Genomic DNA, 16,000 nt, shown 5'->3' with positions numbered 1-16,000 from the left:
AGTAATGATAGTGGCAGGCTAGCAAACCACACAGCTTGACAGGGAATAGAAGGACAGCAAAGAACCACCACTTCTGATGTTGAACAGGGTAGCATAGGAGCAAAATGGATATTCAAACATACACACACACACACACACACACACACACACACACACACACACACACACACACACACACACACACACGCATGCACACACACACACACACACACACACACACACACACACACACACACACACACACACACACACACACACACACACACACACACACACACACACACACACACACACACACACAGCCATGAAGCATACACACACAGCCATTTAACATAAGGAAGCATGACTGCTTACTGATATTCCAAGAACGATAATTTTGGTCCTCTGACTAGTGAAAATGAAATGGTGAATTGGGAGATTTTGTGGGGGTCCTTTTCAGCTCTCTCTGGCAGCATGGAGTTTGTGGTGAACTCATTCCAGGGTGGAAACACTGGTCAAACAGCTTCAGCGTTATCTGATTGCCTCAATGTGTGGCTTTGAAACGGCCTTTTATCTTACTGGTATAAAAATATTACCTTTGTGTGAATTTCTGCTTATCTTGATAGAAGCTCTATTGTGCCTGAATGAGAGTGTTTCTTAAACAATCTGGAATTAGAGAGTTGACATAAGTATATTTTTGCACTTTATCTAACTGCTCAATGTTTCTTAATAGTACTACGCTGTTTTTATTTATTTGCTTAACCGCACTGCACTGTTTTCATTTATTTGCTTGACTAAATTATTTACTTTTCTGTGTCTGCATTTATATATCTGCTGACCTCTGGTTGAATTTTGTTCTTGGTCTTTGCTGAATGTTTTTTTTTATTTTTGGTCTAAGGCATTTGGCAGACATAGCTCTCAACCTTCCAACTCCAAAATGAGGAACACTCACTTTCATAATGTGGAACAAATGGGGAAAATGTGGAACACATACTAATGGCTTACTAACAACTTCAACTAGGAAGGTCATAGGATAGTTAAAATATGCTGGTTTTACTTATAAAGAAGATTCTTTAATGAATTAATATGATTAATTTCTATTTACCATGAATTTAACCTAAAAAATTCCTAACACTGAATGTGTGATAGACTCTTTCAATGTGGAACTTTGAGGAACTTCGAGCAACATGAACTTTTTAAGACCCCAAATGAGGTACGTTCCTCGTAATGAGGTACACTTGAGAGGTATGTTGGCAGAGCACTTTAACTTGCACTAACTGGTTCCACAAAGGGGATCCTTTTCAGCTCTCTTTAACAGCACGGAGTTTGTAGTGAATTCATTCCAAGGTGGAAACACTGGTCAAACAGCTTCTTTGTTTTCTGATTGCCTGAAGGTGTGGCTTTGAAAGGGTCTTTTATCTTGCTGGTATAAAAATATTACCTTTGTGTGAATTCCTGCTTATCTTGCTAGAAGCTCCATTGTGCCTGACTGAGAGTGTTTCTTAAACAATCTGGAATTACAGAGCTGACCTAAGTATATTTTGTACTTTATCTAACAGTTCAGTGTTTCTTAACAGTACTGCACTGTTTTTATTTATTTGCTTGACTGAATTATTTACTTTTCTGTGTCTGCATTTATATATTTGCTGACTTCTGGTTGAATTTTGTTTTTTCTCCCACCCTCCCAACTGCTATTGTGTTCCTGAAGTTGGTGGTTTTTGCAGTTGCCCCTACTGTAAATTTGATCTGAGACACTCCTCCCAGTCCCATCTCATTTGGACATAATACCTACTACAGAGATGATTTGGGAAGGCCAAACCCCTTAGTTCTTTAACTTTGAATTATCTTTATTTTATTTATTTATTTATGTATTGATGTTTGTTAACCGGTTTTGTTCAACTGGGCTTGTGGCCCATTTTCAGTGGAGACCTGAGGAGAAAAGCTCCAGAAGTACATTTTAAACAAGTACAATTTTAAACAATATTGATATAATAGCATTTATAGCAAAAAGATTCACGTATGTTGGGTTAAATGCATAAAGTTAAAGTTGCATTAAAAAGAAGCTAAGTAACAATTTTACATTGATATAGTTCAATAGGTCAACAATAAATTTTTTTTTTGTATAAAATTATGCAAATGCATAGTAAACACATTGGAGACAGAGGTGTAATGAGGTACTAAGTATGGTTCTTTTGAAGGTACATAAAGGGAAGGAAGACTAGGTGGGGTCATGGCAAGGGCAGGTTCTGGAATCGACAAAATAAGCTTTTAGTTTATTTTTAAAGTATGAGGTGTTGGAGATTGAATGTAAGTCAAGGGGAAGTTTGTTCCAAGCATGGGCAAGGGAGTGTTTGTAGTGTAGTTTGCCTACTGACCTTTTTAGGTGGTAAATATCAAGTAATTGTTGGTTAGAAGTACGGAGGGTCCGGGATGGGATGTAGATGGAGACTAAGGAAGATAGAGATGGACAGAAGGAGGGTTTATAAAGAATAGAGTGTAGCATATGAAATTGATAAGATAGCAGAAAGTGGGGAAGTTCAAGCCATTGAAGAGAGTTTAAAGAAATGCAGTGGTGTGAGTTGTATGGGGAGCTAGTAATGAATCTGGCTATTTTATGGTAAGTCTGTTGGAGTTTGTTTAGCATGGAGGCCTGGATATTGGTAAGAACTGGGGCGGCATATAAGAGGGAGGGGAGGAGGAGTGCCTGGCCTAGGGTAAGTCTAGATTCAGGGGTTAGGAATTTTTTGTTCTGATATAGCAGACCTAGTTTCTGGTTTGTTTTTTTTATACATCGGAGTATGTTTAGGTTGAACTTTATTCGTCTTTGATAATGACCCCTAGGAATTTTGTGCGGGTGTCAAGTTGGATAGTTGTATTGTTAGAAGATGTAATAAAAAAGGAGGTTTTGTGATGAGAAAGAGAACGTGAAAGGAAAAGTAGAAGTTTGTTTTTTTTGGGATTTAGGATCAATAGGTTGTGAGAGAGCCATTGTTCAGTGGATAGTAGGGCCTGTTGGGTCAGGGAGTGTAGTTCAGGAATGTTATTTGAGATGGATATAAGTGTGGAGTCATCGGCATACTGAATAAGGGAGGATTCTTTGCATGAGGTGTAAAGATCATTGGTGAAGATATTAAACAAAAGTGGTCCCAAAATGGAGCCTTGGGGAACACCAGTGGAGATGGGAAGGAAAGGTGAGGAGGATGAGAGCCATTTGACAGATTGTTCCCTGCCAGGTAGGTAATTATTAAACCAGGCAAGTGTGGAGGGGGATAGGTGGAGATTTGTGAGTTTGGATAGCAGTAGAGGATGAGAGACAGTATCAAAGGCTTTGGAGAGATCTAGAAAGAGACAGGAAATTAGTTTATTGCTGTCTAGGGCCTCTGCAATGATATGAGTGAAGGAGAAGAGGGCAGTGGTGGTGCTGTGGTGAGGACAAAATCCATGTTGGGTAGGGGTAAGTAAGTGCTGTGTGAGGAGGTGATTGAGAAGCTGTGAGTGAATACATTTTTCTAATATCTTGGAGAGGGGGGACAGAATGGCAATGGGCCGGTAGTTTGAGGAGTCAGTGGAGTTTGCACCTTTATGAAGAGGGATAGTAAAGAAAGATTTCCAAAGTGTGGGGACAGTTGATTCCAGAATAGATCGATTAATTAGTATAGATATAGGATAGGCAATTGAGTCAGCAGCAAGTTTGAGGAATGTAGGAGATAGAATGTCAGTGGAAGGAAAGGAATGTTTTAGCTTGAGTAGTAGAGATTTGATGTAAGTAATGGGAACTGGCTCAGAAGAAAACAAAGTTGTGTTAGTGAGACTTGCAGGGGTGGGTGTCGAAGTAGAGTTTGGCTTAGAGGTTACCAGATTTTGGATGGAAGAGATAAAGTGTTTATTCAGGAGGGTAGCTGTTTCCTGAGAGGAAGAGTTAGGGTATGGGGAGGGATGAGAGGGCTTTCCAGGATAGAGGATGTTGTTGAGAGTTGACCAAAATTTTCGAGGATTCGATTTGTTGTTAAGCTGAGCAGAGCTATAGTATAACTTTTCGTCATTAGTTGTATGTTTTTTGCAAGGTTCCTCAGTTGCCTGTATTTTAGAAGAAAAGGTGGTTGTTTAGTTTTAGCCCAGGTTTTCCAAGCATGATCTCTTTGTTTCATAAGGGACCTAGTCTCCTTGGAGAGCCAGGGAGCATGATTTGATTTTACTCTGATCTTCCTAGAGGGAGCTAAGGAGTTTAGAGTATTCATGAAGATGCTATTGAAAGTGCTTACAGCATCGTTTAGGGGGAGGTGTTTTAGGATGGACCTATCTATGTTGTGGAGAATGGAGTTAAATTGGAATGAATTGAAAGTCGATAGTTTTCGAACGTCTTTGATAAGGTGGGGTTTAGGAATATGGGAGTAGTGTCTTAAGATGGTGGTAGGGAGATGATCACTGAGGTAGTCAGGTAAGGTGTTGGGATTATGGTATTGGTGGGGGGAATTGGTAGGGATCCAGTCTATGATGGAGCTGGAAGTGGAATTTTTATGGAAGCGAGTGGGAGATATTATAAGTTGGTAGAAGCCGTGTAGGTGGATACTGAGTTGGGGGGAGTCAGTTGTGAGTTTGGATCAATCAATGTTGACATCACCAAGGATAAGTGTCTCATATGGTATGTTTTGGGAGAACCAGGATAGGATGTTTTCAAGAATGGGCAGATTGCTACCAGGGGGAAGGTAGATAGAGGCAATTGCAAGTTTTTTGTGAGGATTCAGATGGCAGTTAAGGATGATGATTTCAGCTGGGAGGAAGTCAGGAATTGGGGAAGGGTATGGTGAGAGGTTAAGGTCGTTTGAGTAGAGAATGGCCACGCCACCCTCTTTTTTTACAGGTCTATCAGATCGGAAGATATAACCTGGTGGGAGTATTTCACTATTTGGGATTTGTGGCTTGAGCCAGGTTTCAGATAGGGAGTGGATGTGAGAGGTGTTGAGAGCTATCCATGAGTGCAGCTCAGTGACTTTAGTCCTCTCTCCCTTTCTAATTTACTAACAAAAAACCCACTGTATTTAGCTGCTTTTACTGTATTTGTTTTTTCTCCTCCTACTCTATTACTTCATCTTGCTTTTTCTGCTACTTGCTGCTTGTTCTCCAAAGTGTTCAATTGCATCTTTTCTGTTGCATTTATTACTGCATGTTTATAGCATGTTAAAATTGTAAGTGTTATTCTAAGCCCCTTAGTTTTGGTTTAAACACTTGGGATTAGGCCCACCCCTTAGCTCTCCATGGCCTTTATCCCTCAGATTTTGACAAATATGGATGGACAATTTTCTACAGTTTCTCCTGCCAGTCTGGTTGATATGGACATCCTGAGACAGTGTAACAACTGCCTCATGTACATGGACAACCGTCTACTACTACTATCATCTAGGAACACAATTTGAAAGAGATGAAGTACAGGCCAACAGTAAGGGACTCTGGCTAACAAAGTTTGCAAATGACTGCAAACTGGGAGCTATTATTGAATCCCCAAATTATGTGGATACTCTACAAAAGGGCCTTACAGAAACAGATGCTTGGTGCCACAGCCATGGGCTCAAGCTAAATGCCAAGAAATGTATAGTTATCCTCTTTGGGAAAAACATGTACCCATGAATTACCACATAGGTGGCAGTACACTAAACACTGAAAGTGTGGTAAGAGACTTAGGGACACAGGTGAACAGTGGTCTCACCTTCAATAACCACATTGCCACAACAGTCAGAAAATCCTTCTATGTGGCACACCTCATCACTAAGGGCTTTTCATCCAGAAAAAAGGAGGTCATTATCCCACTGCACTCATCCCTCATTAGACCCATTATAGAATACAATGCCCCATTTGGTATGTACCTCTCAAGACATCTGCAACAACTGGAAAGGCCGCAGAAATACCTCACTAAAAGAATCACAGGCCTAAAGCAGATGCCCTATTCTGACCACCTCAAAAACTCCAGCTATATTCTGTCGCATATCGTCTACTCAGAGGCGATCTCTGCTTAACATACAAGGCCATGTCAAACCCAGAGCTGTTAGGCATGCTACACTTAAAGAAATCCCAATCCCTCAGAGCCACACACTCCAGGGATCTAAACCTTGTCATCACAATAAACAAAACATACTGGAGGGATAGGTTTCTGACCCAGAGACTCCCCAGACTCTCGAATAGACTGCCCATACATGTCAAGCAGAGCATCTCCTTGGCACTCTTCAAAAGGAACCTTGATGATTGGATGGGAGAAAGGAAATTCACCCCAGGGATCACGTCAGTTGCCCTGCTAGACAGGGGTCCAGGGAAGTAAATAGTGTGGGACGAAAATGTCAGGGAATTGTTATGGTTAGGCTTGTATAGGCCCTAGGGCCGAAAGCCTAGTACCAACCTATGAACCTATGAACCTATGCAATTACATTAGGAACCTAGATTCTATGCTGTCTCTCTCACAAGCCAGTATATCTGGCACTGATAAGGTTGTCAGCACAATCACTACACCTTAAACACCACCCACACCTACACAACAAACACCAACATATCCAGAGGTCCTTAGCAAAAACATACCCAAACAAAGGATACCTTTGAGGCAAAACCACACTCGATCTCCACAGCCCTCCACACCACATACCATGCATAGTCCATACACCTGTGTCTCACACCCACTAAGGCTTAACCATAAACCCAACTTATTAGTCATAGGCAACTCCATTGTGAGACACACAGATGTACCTCTCCCCAGGCTGCATAAGGAGAAAGTCACAGTTAGTTTTCTGTCCGGGGCCAGAATCCACCATATCACATAAGCACTCAAGTCTCTCAACAACAGGTACTGTTATGACTCTATCATAGTCCATGTTGGCGTGAATGACTTGAGACATACCTCCCTGGACTATATGAAGAGAGACATGATTGAATTTACTGAATATGTGTCCCAGGCAGGTATGTCCCTAGCCTTAAGCAGCATTCTACCATCACCCAGAATGATGCCTCAATACAAACAGAAAATGATTGACTTTAACAACTGGGTTAGTTTCTGGTGTCATTCCAGGAGGATCCAGTACCTGACGGCCTGGGAAGATATGATCTACAGACCATGATGCTTTGCTAAAGATGGCCTGCATCTGTCTCAGTTGGGCTTCAGGCTTCTGGCAAAGGTTCTTGCCTCCCACTTAGTGCGTTTTTTAGGAAAAGTGATGAGGTTAAACCTACCAACATAAACATTTCAACAAAAAGCAAATTAAAGGTCATGCAGCTAAACATTAGGAGTCTAAACATGAAACTGCACTCATTGCAAGCATTCTTAACCCTGGAAAATGCTGACATCTGTGCAGTCACAGAAACCTGGTTCAGAGTTGCGGAGAGCACCCCAGCCTTACCTGATTACTCATCCTGTCATACATTCAGACCCCAAACTGTAGGCAGTAAAGCCAAAGGAGGTGGAGTTTCAATATAATAAAGACATGCACACCTCCAGGCTGATCAAACAGTATGACACACAGGAAATACTCCAGGTGCAGTTAACCATTGACAAGACTCCTATACAAATCACAACTAGCTACTGACCCCCAAGTCTGATTCAAGATGTCCAATCCGCCTATCTGGACCTCTTTGAATCTATCAAGATTCAATCCTTTACCCTGGTCCTGGGTGACTTTAACTACCCAAACATAGATTGGAAGAACTACTCATGCCAGAACACAAATGCCCAGAGATTCCTCGATTTTGTCAATGCAAATGCCTTGGAACAGTTAGTCCATACCCTCACAAGAGGTGACAATATCTTGGACTTGGTATTAACCAACATAAGTAACCACTGCAGCATCCCTGCAGCATCATCGTCCCTGGTAAGGTCACCATCTGCCCTGACCTCTCTTTAGCTAGGGTCAAACAAAAAGCTTCTCCAAACCTGATTACAGCCTCCTGAGGGATGGTATAAACAGCTTCACAACCCCCTCCCCTCTCTAGGAACTGGCACCAATATCCAAAATTACACTAAAGCACTATATGAGCATTTATACAGATGTATGGCATCAGGAATACCCAACAGGACTAAATCATCCGCTGCAAGGAAGAGTAAACTTGTCTGCTGGACATCTGCAATAAATAAACTCTATAACAAAAGGAAAAAATTTGCTGTCCAGGACCAAGAAGGAGCAGGTATCCAACTGGAAGCAATCTCTCTTTAGCCTGAACAAACAAATAAGAGCACTAATGAAATCCTCCAAAGCAGACTTCGAGTCCAAATTGGCCACATCTACTAGAGACAATCATAAGGCCTTCTTCACATATGTTTGCAATCTAAAAAGAAGCAGCCAGATCTGTTCAGAATTGGTCGTCAATGACAGGACATATACAAATGCTGTAGATATAGCAAACTTGCTGGCTGACAGATTCAGTGAAAACTTCTTCCCTCTGTTCCCCCCATTAGTAAATCAGGACATCCCAAGTACCTGCCCCCTTCCCTTATATTTAAAGAACAGGTCATCACTGCTCTCTCAAAGGCAAAAAATACAGCCTCCATGGGACCCGATAACATCCCAGGCTGCATCCAACATGAACTTAGGCAGGAACATGCAGAACCATTAGGCATCCTATTCAACCAAACCCTGAGTACCGACTTCATCCCAGCTGAGGAGAGGACAGCCACTGTCATCCCTTTGCACAAAGGTAGAGCGTCCACCAATCGGGGAAATTATAGATCCATCAGCCTAACTAGCCAGATCTGCAAGGTGATGGAATGGATTATCATGGACCTCATTCACAAGGATATTGGCAACCTCCAAACACTCAACCCCGCACAGTTTGGCTTTGTGAAGGGGAGGTAATGTCTGTAAAATTTGGTCGATTTTTTTGAGATAGTCACCAAGGCAATGGACGAGGTGAAGATGCTGCACACCACCTACCTTGACCTGGCCAAAGACTTCAACACTATTCCACACTCAGGCATAATAGATAAATTCTCTCAACTAGGCATCAATCCATATATTACCAGATGGGTAGCTAATTTGCTCACTGATAGAACCCACCTAGTTCAAAATAGGGGAAGCCACCTCAAGCAGTAACAAGCAGTGTACTCCAAGGTTCGTTCTTGGGGCCTCTGTTATTTGGGATATACTTTTCTGAGATGCAGGCCAAAACCAGTGGGCTATGGCTGACCAAGTTTGCAGATGACTGCAAGCTGGGTACTGTCATCAATTCCCCTAGTGATGTGGATATCCTCCAAGAGGTTCTCACCCAAACAAATGACTGGTGCCAGAAACATTGCCTCAATCTGAATGCCAGAAAAATGCATCATCATCCCATTTGGGGAGAGTGACATCCCCACAAATTATCACATTAATAACAACTTCCTAAGCATGCAATCAGTTGTAAGGGATTTGGGGATCCAGGTTGACAGCAACCTGACTTTTGACCACCATGTTGCTTCTGTTGTAAGGAAAGCTTTCTATATGGCCCACCTCATAAGTGAGGGTATCTCATCCAGGGATAAGGAGGTCATAAGATCCCTGCATTCTTCCCTCATAAGGCCCATTATTGAATACAACACCCCATTTGGCATGTACCTTGCAAAGCACATGCAGCAACTGGAAAGATCACAGAGGTTCCTCACCAGGAGAATCCAGGGCATCAAAACTTTACCATACACAGATAGGTTAAAAGCTATATCCCTCCACTCCTTTTTGAATAGACTCCTCAGAGGTGACTTCTGTCTGGCATACAAGGCCATCTCGGACTCTGCCTTGATGGGACTGCTGCATATCCACAAGTCAAGCTCAACTTGAGTAACCCACACGCATGCCTCAACCTGGTCTGTGACATCAATAGGACTTGTTGACGGAACAGATTTGTGTTCTAGAGATTCCCTCATTTGTGGAATAGATTTCCACTCCACATCAAGCAGAGTGCCTCTTTACCCCTTTTTAAGAGCAACCTGGATAACTGGATGGGAAACAGAAAATACATCCCCGAGATTCCACCCGTGTCCCTGCTGGACAGGGGCATCGGGTGCTAACTTGTCTAAACATGGGCTAAACTCTTGGCTAGGCTTATAAGGACATCAGGGCCAATAGCCTAGTAACTTCCTATGATCCTATGTGGTACCTTGGAATGTTTCCCTTATTCTGTGGTACAGAGATTTTGAAGCTAGTATGTATAAGTAGTAGAGATGCTGGGGACAACTATCCTCCAAACTGTGTCATGCATGGGTGTGAATCTCCATTGTAAAAATGCTTTAAATTTGTAGCATAAGTTGTCAGATTTGTGGTTTCTTTTTTGATATGCCCTCTTTAGTTATGAGTGCTAACACTAATCTTAACGCTTCCTCTTTACTCAACCATAACCCTATACCTTACCTTCATAAATACTTTCCTGTAACACTGCCATTATTCAGACAAATTTGAGGCTAGTGTTATGGGGTCTTTAGTGTTAATATCAGGAGAGGAAATAGTTTTCCTTTCTCTATATTATTTAATTCAATATCTTTTTGTTTTCAGTATTATGTATATTTGAACTTTTTGTCAGTATTTTCAGTTTGACTTTAAATTATTCAATCATACACAATAGAATTATATATATATATATATATATATATATATATATATATATATATATATATATATATATATATATATATATATATATATATATATATTTCTCATATTTTCTTTCCCCAGCATAGTCTGGACACTCAGTTGTACTTCAGGGGGCCTTTTTTCTATTGGTATATGCTCAATTTGCAATGGGCATGCTGATTGGGCTGTCTAATTAGCATGCTCATGTTTGAATAGTAATGAACAGTCATTGCATAATCTGTATTTTTCTAAATCATTGTTTATGTATAACCAAATACAGTGAAAGCTATAGCAAAAAAAATATGAAACATACATGAATGCAAGAGGAAACTACAGGTGACTCCATCAGTGCTTTAAGAAGTAACACTGTAAATGTGCTGGGCAAACAGTTCCATAAAATACCAGCAACTAAAGCAACATACATCATGAGGATGAACTAGCAGACAGATCTATAGAACTAGAGTAAAAAAGCAGAAACAGCTACAACCAGGAGTATAGAGCAGGGATGAGCAGGTCAAATATGTATTCCTACGGCTTGGAGTAAGCACCTCACTGGTTCTTTCAAGCTTTTTTTAAAGTTGTTTCAGGTTTCAGCTTTGTTACTTAAGAGTGTTTCTGCCATTTCACACTGAGATAATTGGAGGAAGGGCTTTGAGCCAACTAATCTGTGATATATAACATTAAATATCCTGTTTTTTTTGCTTATTTTTACGAGTTATTTATAGCACTTTTATTGCCTGCATATCCTTTTCTAGCCAATTTCACTGTGTGTGAGGTATTAACTAGAAAATTTTCTGCAATTGTTAAGCATCTGGTTAGGTTTGTTTGTTCTGATTTCCTGCTAAGGAGTGTATCATATAACTTGTTTGCAGTTAAAAGCATTCTCTAGAGTCTCCTTGATCCTTTATCTGTTTAAACATTTCTGCAGTTTTTTTTCTACCTAAGTAGTGTGGGTAGTGTAGCATTGTCCATATTCAGGCTTGTGTTTTGGGCCTAGTTGTTTGTTAGTAGAGGCTGTGTGTCTGAGCACATGTTCCAGGCCATCGTAGGTTAGCCAAAGCCAGTATAGCATTTCAGTGAGAGTGAATTGCTTATGGTCACTGGCTGACTGGGGCTGCCTTGGAGTAAGCCCCTCATTGGGTCTTTCAAGCTTTTTTTTTTTTTTAATTTGTTTCAGGTTTCAGCTTTGTTACTTAAGAAGTTAACTTGTGAGTGTTTCTGCCATTTCACACTGAGATAATCAGAGGAAGAGCTCTGAGCCAATTAATCTGTGATATATAACATTAGGTATCCTGTGTTTTGCTTATTTTTATGAGTTATTTATAGCACTTATATTGTCTGCATATACTTTTCTAGGTAGTTTCACTGTGTGTGAGGTATTAACTAGAAATTTTCTACAATTGTTAAACATCTGGTTGGGTTTGTTTGTTCTGATTTTATACTTGATGCCTTTGCAGTTGCCCACCACTATTGTAAATTTGATCTGGGACACTCCTCCCAGTCTAGTGTCATTACCTCATTCTACCTAAGCCAGGGAGAACATTTGAGAAGGCTAACCCAGATAAATTCTGCTCCTCCTTTCCCCTTTCCACAAAATTTTTCTAAGCTTGTTACCTGCCTTTCCTGTAAGTCGTCTAGTCCAGATACAGATTTGCTGTATCCAGGACTGTTTGTAAGCTTCTGAGCCCCCAAACCTTTCTGTGTTGACAGGAAGCCTTCTCACTTAATTTTGTTTCTTATTACTAGCCAGTTTTCTAGTTTCAGCACTCAAATGTGTTTCCTTGAGCTCAACACTTGTTCAGAACTCATTGTAAGCACTAAATAAGCTACAAATTACTACAGCACTCAACTTTCCTCACTTGTCTAGATGAAAACAGTTTTTAGTACTTAAGAAATAAGCACCTATCCAGGAATGTCTAAGGGTCAGCTCCCAGTTTTTTTCCTGTCTACCTGATAAATCTGGGCATCTTGGAGCAATGCAGCAATTGCCTCATGTACACAGACAACCATCTCCTCCTACCACCCAACACTACAACCTGTGAGAGATGCACTTATATAGCCAAACTGGAAGCAAAGCTCTCTTCTCCCAAGACTGGACTAAACAGTCAAGAGGAGAAGGTAAACACTTGCACCACACTCATCACATAGTCCCTCATAACCTACACCACCAAAACACACACATAGAAACACAAAACACACACCTACATTCATGGAGGCTCTCATTAAAAATCTACCCAAGCAACAGGGACCTCCAAAGCAGAAACGCAAGCAACCTCCACCCCCCAACACAACCCAAATGACACATAGCCCACAAACTCAGTGTGCCACTCAACCACAGCCCATAAAGCATAACAACGTACCTAACACTCTAGTCATAGGTGACTCTATAGTCAGGCACACTGATATTCTACTCACCAGGCTAAACAAGGAGAAAGTTACTGTCAGCTGCATGTCAGGTGCCAGTAGCCGCCACATAATGCACGCACTCAGGTCACTCCACGACAAGTACAAATATAACTCTGTCATTGTCCATGTTGGTGTGAATGACCTGAGACATACCTCCCTGGACTACATGAAAAGAGACATGGAGGAGCTGTCCAATCTTGTAGCCTAGCCCTGAGTAGCATCCTGCCATCACCCAGAATGATACCACAGTACAAGGACAAAATGATTGACTTCAACAATTGGCTAAGCTTCTGGTGTCATTCCAAGGGGATCCAGTATCTGTCTGCCTGAGAGGACATGATTGACAAACCATGATGCTTTGCTAGAGATGGCCTGCACCTGTTGCCCTTGGGATTCCGGATACTGGCTAAGGCTGTTGCCACCCCTATAATGCCTTTTTAGGTAAGGTTCAAATGACAAATTCACCACCGTAACAGGTACAAGCAAGCAAAATCTGAGGGTAATGCTAGTTAATGCTAGAAGTCTAAACCTCAAAATGCACTCATTCGAGGCACTCCTTAAAATGGAGAACATTGACATTTGTGCAGTGACAGAAACCTGGTTCAAGGCTCCAGAGAGCACCCCAGCATTACCAGGCTATAATTCATACCACACCTTTCAGCAACCTAACTTGGACTGAAACACTAAAGGCAGAGGTGTGTTCATATTCATTAAGGATATCCACACCTCCAGGCTAGTTGCTCAGCATAATGCATCCGAGATTATCCAAGTGCAACTAACTCTGGGCAAGACCGCAATCCAAATTGTAGCTTGCTACAGATCCCCCACCATACCCCAGGATTCACACTCCTCATTTCTTGATACACTGGAAAATATTACGGTACAATGTAACACCCTAATAATGGGCGATTTCAACTACCCCACCATTAACTGGGAAAACTTCTCATGTACCAACTCTTTTGCTCAATTTTTTCTGGAATTCATAAATTCTAATGCCTTGGATCAACTTATCCACACCCCCACCAGGGGCAGCAATATCCTAGACCTGGTCATTACCAACATGGGCAACTGGTGTTCCACACTAGCGGTCAATTCCTTGTTTGTCAGATCCGACCACAAGCTAATCACCCTAGATATCCACATCTGACCCCCACCCCCCATTAGGGAAACCACTGTAAAAAATTTCTCCAAAGCCAACTTCACGCTTCTTAAGACAGAAGTGGCAAAATTCATGACACCCATGCTGATGGACAATAGAGATATGACTGCTGAATCCTATACAAATGCATTTTCTAAGCACTTAAACAAATGCATGGATTGTGCAATCCCTAACAGAACCAAGATGCTATCCTCCAAAAAACGGAAGCCAATCTGGTGGCCCCCTGCCATAAACAAACTCTACAACAGAAGAAAGAAACTGTTGCAGAAAAGAGTAAAATCCCATGATTGGAGGAACTCCGTGGTCAGCCTCAGTAAGAAGCTGAGATCCCTCATAAACTCCTCCAAAGCTTGTTACGAAAACAAAATCGCCACTGATTCTAAAGACAACCACAAAGTATTCTATAGCTATGTCAACAATCTCAATGGCAACACTCAGATCTGCTCTAAGTTACAGCACAATGGCACTAAATATACAGAACCAACTGATATTGCCAACATCCTGGCAGATAGATTCAGTGCTAACTTTATCCCTCTCTCACCCCCTAAAGGGCCCATCTTTATACCTTATACCAGAAGAATGCAAAATTCCTGTAATCACGGCTGCACAGGTAAAAAACACACTCTCCAAAGCCAAGAACACAGCTTACATGGGACTTGACAACATCCCAGGCTGCATTCTACATCAACTATGGGATGAATTGGCACCCCACCTAAGAAACATGTTCAATCATAGCTTCACCTCAGGCTTTGTTCCCCATGAATGGCACACATCAACGGTTATCCCACTCCACAAAGGGGGAGCCACCATGGACCCAGGGAACTACCACCCCATTAGCCTGATGAGCCTGGTCTGCAAGGCTATGGAACGTATTATCATGGAACTTATAAACAATGGCATTGGTAATCTCCAAACTCTGGACTCTACCCAGTTTGGGTTTGTAAAAGGCAGATCATGTCTCCTAAACCTGATAGACTTCTTTGAAGCAGTCACCAAAGCTGTAGATGAGGGTAAGGTGGTCTACACAGCCTATCTAGATCTCGCCAAGGCTTTCGACACCATCCCCCACTCTGGAATTATAGATAAACTCACTAAACTAGGTATAAATCCCTATGTCACAAGATAGTTTGCCAACTGGCTCACTGACAGAACCCACACTGTGAAAGTAGCAGACTCTAAATCCAACTTCAGACCAGTGACAAGCGGAGTACAACAGGGTTCAGTCCTAGGTCTTCTCCTGTTTGGTATCTACTTCTCTGAAGTACAGGCTAATGCAGATGACTGCAAGCTAGGAGCCATAATCAAAACTCCTAACGATGTGGACATCCTACAAAAGGGCCTCACTGAGACAGATGCCTGGTGTCAAAGCCATGGCCTCAAGATCAAGGCCAGAAAGTACATTGTCATCCCTTTTGGTAAAAATTCTGTACCCATGAACTACCACATAGGCAGTAGTCTACTTATCACCGAATGTGTGATAAGAGACCTTGGGACACAGGTGGAGAGTAGTCTCTCCTTTGATAATCACATTGCCACAGTAGTCAGGAAATCCTTCTACACGACACACCTCATCACAAAAGGTTTCTCATCCAGGAAAAAAGCGGTCATTGTTCCCCTCTACTCATCACTCATTAGACCCATTATAGAGTACAACGCCCCTTTTGGTATGTACCTCATAAGACATCTACAACAACTGGAAAGGCCACAGAAGTATCTCACAAAGAGGATTACCAGCCTCAAACAGATGCCCTATGTAGACCGTCTCAAAAAACTCTAGCTTTACTCTGTCGCATATCACCAGCTCAGAGGTGATCTCTGCCTAACTTACAATGCTATGTCAAACCCAGAGCTGTTGGATATGCTCCACTTAAAGAAATCCCAATCC

Source organism: Protopterus annectens, chromosome 9.part0 (assembly GCF_019279795.1).
Source record: "Protopterus annectens isolate FY-2018-M chromosome 9.part0, PAN1.0, whole genome shotgun sequence".
Lineage (NCBI taxonomy): Eukaryota > Metazoa > Chordata > Ceratodontiformes > Protopteridae > Protopterus > Protopterus annectens.
Note: the sequence above shows the minus strand (reverse complement) of the source record.